The following is a 6,076-nucleotide window of genomic DNA, read 5'->3' on the forward strand; positions in this document are numbered from 1 at the left end:
AAAGTAATTGGATTTTGGTATTGAAATTGATAAGAACCTCAACCCACTTGCATAATTGATTTTAGAATGTGATTAATCATTTGTCTTAGCCTACTTTTCTTAAAACTAATGCATTGCATGAATGGATAAGCGGATGGAAATGATTTTGAAAATTTATGGGGTACAAGGAATCCCCCAAGTTGATTTTAATAATTGAATCTAGGGTACAAGGATTCCCCAAAGTATTGGCTTAATGACATTCTCTTGCAAGCTATACTCGGTATAATGATACCACTTGATGATGCCTTAATAATTAACTCATTAAATTAATGAATGGGTTATGTGCTAAATGTTTTAATTGGACTTAAAAGGGATTGTGTAGCTAGCCGTGAAGGTGTGAGTCTCGAATGACTTATACTGGAAACTCATGTTTATCGGCGTGAGGGTTGATCTTAATGACCGTGTGCATGGTTCACACTATTGATATATTTGTATCTAGGATTGATGTGGGTTTGAGGTATTTCTTGGTCTTCCTTGATACCTTCAGCTCGTATGGCTAACACACACAGAGACCCTTTCAGCAGGGGGAGATGAACCTATATAGCCCGTGTGTAACGCCCTAAAATCTCATCCCGAGACGGCACACGATGCTTAAGGCTACTATAACCCTAAGCTAACCCTTTGAGCCTACTACTACATCTTTGAGCCTACTACTACATCTAACACTTACTTTAAGATGGATAATCAAGCAATAACGTTGTATCACATTAAATCTGAACTGAAATAACTGGAAAACATATTCTGAATATCAAATACTGGAAAATCTGAAACACAACTGATAGTCTGGTCTGACAAAGCCTCTACTACTCAAACTGGAAAGCCATTGGGACAGAACCCCAACTGGCTTGAACTGGTCTGAAAGTAATACTCAAAATACTATTACAATGGGAAAACTGCAGATATAGGTCCTCGAACCATGAGGACTCACCAAGGATAAAGATGTAGATGAAATGCTCGGAGATCACTATTGCTGCTGGGATTGAGCACCTAAACCTACATTATGAGATAATGTAGGACACAGACATATATGTGGATCAGTACTTTGAGGATGTACTGAGTATATGGGATGTATGCAATAATTAAAATAATAATATCATCAACCTTTATAGAAATCATGCATGCTGATATAAATGACTCACATAGCTTGAGTAACTCAAAAATGTAAATCTCATACATTATAAATAATATAACGCATAGTATAAATCTCGTGAGTCAATATTCTTGTTTCGAAAATATGTAGTTCTATTCCCTCCTCAAAACATATAGACTAAGTGATCCAATGCTCACCTTTGTATCTGAAAACTAAGACTGTAACTTTAAAACTGAAATCTAAAGTAAAAACAACATTTGGATAAGTCTGTGAGCCTTTACATTTAGGGAACAATAACTCATCTCAAAGGAACATATTTTACTTTAGGAACTGATCATTTACTCTTACTAGTAGGGAAAAATACTCTTTTTAAGGAAAAAATATTTTAAGAAAACTACTCTGAAAATCTTACTATTAGGGAAAAATAATCAAAAGCTGATTATTTACTTTTACTAGTAGAGAGGTTCTCTTAACCAACATAAATCATGCGAGCTACATGGAATCCAACGTTTTGTCCTCCTAAGGAAGAAACCTCACGTTGGAGAGATGCGTCATATTCTTTCCAGGGATTATAACCTCAACTCAGTGATCATTATCTCAGCCTCGGGCCCACAAATCTCAATTCTATGGTGGCACATAGTTCTGGGGTATGAAACCGTAGTAACTTACCCGACTCGGTGCTAAATACTACTCCCTTTAGTTAGCTACACTCATCTTATAGAAATCCACTTTAAAATAATCTTATGGTTCATAAAGAACCCAACTATAAAATCTGTGGTCTCATTTAGTAAAGTGGATTTCAAAGCTACTATGACCATCAAGGTCAAAACTTTCTCAATAATCTCAAAATACTCAATTCATAGGTGCTTATAGCACCAAAATTCTAAAAATTACAATCTCAAGTAGGGCTTAGCGACCCATAATTCAATCTTAGGTTAAGACGTATCAAAATTCATACTTGATATCATAAAGATTCATAAATCATATAGAAATCTAGAAAATTTTTAGCAATATGCATTATAATCTCAACATACTCATGTACTTCAATTTCTAAAGCATTGAAACCATCATAATCTCAAGAAATAATAACATAGGGTATAAACCTATACTTCAATTTCATAGGGAAACTATAAAATCAAACAGCTTTCGTAATAAAAATCTAGTTTTAGGCACAAAAATTGAAGGATTGTTCTTGTTCAAACCCCACATACCTTAAATTAGAAGATTTGGATGAACTCTAGCTTTTGGGACTCTATTCGTACTCTTGAATAAGGGTTCTTGAAGCCTTTGACTTGGGAACCTTGAATGTTGACTCAATTTAGAAAATTAATAGTGAACCCTTGAGATTCTTGGAAAAGGATTTGGATGCTTAGGGTTTTTGGTTGAGGGAAATCTTGAGAAAAATCTCATATAACGCTTGTAGTGACCTTAATTCTGATGTTTGTACGGTTTAAGAGGCTTAGGAAAAGTCCAAAATACCTTTTTTAACTTCTGTACAAAGCTTAAAAATTGAACTGGAAACCCGACTTTATGGGCCACCACGACGCACCATTATTGCAGTGGCTTACTAGAAATTAAAAAATGGGAATCTGAGAGTCACCGCGATACAAAGCCATCACGTTGTCCCATTGGTTGGGACTTGGAACTTCAGGGCGAAGCGTCACAATCACGCTAGGCCACTGAAAATTGACTATTGGGAAATTGGGATCCTCCGCGATGCGCTACTATCACGGAGTTTCACTAAAATTTGACACTTGTTAAATAGACCCTCTCCGCGATGTGCCAAACACTAAAATGACGGTGTTTTATGACTAGAACTTAAATTAGCCATAACTTCTTGCCCGGTTATTGGATTTGGGCGGATCTTCTATCATTTGAAAGCTAATTAAATTTTTCACATGATAAAAAGGCAAAATTAGGGAAACTCTATATGGTTTAAACATTACTCACTTAGGAAGTCATTCCTTAACCTGTTAGAGACAAAATTAGGCTTAAGGAAAAGTTTGGGGTATTACACCGTGGGTGTCGGTTTATGACGGTTGAGATACATAGTCCAAGATAATATTTTACTCCATGTTAAACCTTGTTTTTGTACCGACATGCTATTTACATATGTATATGATGTGGTGCACATGATTCTGAATTGAATTTGACTAGATATTATTTTATCCCCTATCCCTAAGTTATATGCTAGTGCTCACCCCAATAACCATCTACAGACGTTGTATCCCCATGCAATACAGGGTCTGAAGGCACTCCTACTTTTCTTATGCAGTGATAGGTGATTCCAGATTTGTTTCAGTATTAGCTTGAAGTGGTGAGCCTCCTTCTTCCAGAAGGCCCATTACGCCTTCGTTTAGTATGTGAGAAATTATTTTTTAATGCATTTTGGCTATCGTCAGGGGTATGTCCCAACTTAGATTGATCTCATTTTGCTAGAGGCTTTGTGGACTACTGTGGAATGGGTATTGTCATTTTTATTCTTAGAATCCTTTGAGCTTACATTATTCTATCTTGTTATATGTTCAGAATTTATTCGCTGCTAGCTGTATTATGTTCTACTTATTTAAGCAAAGGGGGTGGTCTCCAATTCTCGGTGGACTTGAGATACCCGTCACGGTCAGGCCTTGGTTTGGATTATGAAAAAATTGGTATTAGAGCCTAGGTTTGGTGTCATAGGGTGTCCATAAATCCGTGTCAAGTAGAGTCTATTTTATGGGTATGTAGTGTGCCACACTTATAAGGGAGGGGCTGTAAGGAATTTAGGAATGTTTCCCTTTCTTGTGTTCTATTTTTGGGCTATAGAGTCTAGGATGTTGAAATCTCCTCTAATTTTATTTGTTCGTATTTCAGATCATGCCTTTCGAAGACCTGATGTTCGTGGAAACTCCTTTGTCCTACCTGAGAATAATATGGACGGAACTCATCCTGCTTATAGGATACAGACCTGGTCTAGGGTCCCTACTTCTGATTGACCCTGTAGAGTTGCACCAGTTACTATTAGTCCTCCTCGAGCTAATGATTATCATGCCCCACAACCCCAAGAAGACATTACTAATGTTGAGTTCCACCATTCTATTCATCTGTTAACCCAATTGGTGACATCTTAGTCACATCAGTCGGGTCCGATTGGTACTGTTGTTAGTTCTTATGAGGTTACTAGAGTTGGATAGTTTATGAGGCTTAATCCTCCAACCTTTACTGGCTCTAAGATTGAAAGATGTGGTATATCAAGGGTACAGGGAGTGGGATCAGTCTAGAGGTGATAATACAGAGTTGGCATTGTGGGATGATCTTTCTGGTGCTTTTCTAGATTGCTTCTTTCCTCAGGGGTTGAGAGAGGACAAAGATGAGGAGTTTGTGAATCTAAAATAGGGTAGGATAAGTGTGAAGGAGCACACCCATAAATTTCATCAGTGTTCTTGCTGTGCTCCAGAGTTGTTATCTTCTATGAGGGCTAGGATGAGAAAGTTTGTTTCTGGATTATCTCCGGACTTGGTCTTTAAGTGCAAGGCTGCACTGACGAACAATAACATGAATATCTCTTGGTTTGTGGTATATATACAGCAGGTCGAAAAGGAAAAGAAGAAGAAAGCAGCTATAGGAGAAAGGCAAAGCAAGAAGTTCAGATATTTAGATCAAGGCGGAGGTTAGGAGCTAAAACACCCTAGGGTTTGGCCCTTAAAGATTTCCATAGCTTTGAGCTCACTGTCTTTGTAACGATTCATCATACGAGTCATATGGTGTGTGTATGGGGCCGGTGACCCAACTCGTAAGGTTTCCAGTGATGGTGGCTGATCTTGGGCGTATTTATATGTCCAATCACCAATATTTACCCATCTTTGGACTTGTTTTGAGAGCCAAAATGTGTTATTCTTATTCCATTTAAGCCTTAATTGTATTCCATATCTAATCGACGAGATTAGTGATGAAGGGTAAGTTTTTAATGGATTTGGACAAAATCAGATGCATATTATGAAGTAAGTGATGATTGATGTTGTGAGTTGATTATATGGAGTATCGCGGACACTGGAAGGAGTTGGAAAGTAAGTTGGGAAAGTTGGATCAAGTAGCGAAGTAATGAGCTAAAAGGAACAAGTGTTGTTTCTTAAGAAATAGTGGAAAATAATTTCCAGTGGACCAGGGCGATTAGCCCGCGACATGGGCTCCAAAACGTGCATCCATGACTTAGAGAATTTTTTTAAGGAAAATTCCAGTGCACCAGGGCGATCCTAGAGTGGCGCTTCACATAGAGCAGCGTACTGACACCAGTAACGTGCGCTCCTATAAGACCCCACAAAATTCTCTCGTAGTCTGAGCCTTAGAGCGTGTCAAGTGAAGCGTAAATTCAGTCCTAAAAAATTGAGAAGTGCCTTCCCAAGTGATAAATATTTTGAATCGTATAGAATTTCCCAAATATCAACTTTTTGTTATGTAAATAATTGAATAAGCTTTCCGTCGATATCAATTTTGTCAAAATTAGACATCAAATGAGGAAGTTATGACCGTTTTACAGAAAATAGTCAAAACTGCCCAAATGCGATGGCCGGGTTGACGGACCGTCGAGCTTGTGATGGACCATCGCCCATATTATCGCAACCAAGGTAGTAACTCCTTTTTTGTCCCAAGTATGATGTCTAGGACGACGGACCATTAAGCCTGCAACGGACCGTTGCTGAGACTGTCACCACTGAGGCAGTGTGGCCTCATCCTGGCCAACGTGTGATGGACGATCCGACGAACCATCGAGTTTGAGATGGACCATCGCAACCAAGGAAATGTGTTCTTATTCTAACCGATGTGTGACAGATGATCCGATGGACCGTTAGACTAGCGACGGACCATCGCTTCGACCGTCGTAGCCCCGGTTTTGTATTTTTAATTTGATTTTAAAAGGGATTTTGGTATTTTTTTGACTCTTTTCAGCCCCTATATATATCCGATCAA

This window comes from Capsicum annuum, chromosome 3, assembly GCF_002878395.1.
Source record: "Capsicum annuum cultivar UCD-10X-F1 chromosome 3, UCD10Xv1.1, whole genome shotgun sequence".
NCBI classification, from domain to species: Eukaryota; Viridiplantae; Streptophyta; class Magnoliopsida; order Solanales; family Solanaceae; genus Capsicum; species Capsicum annuum.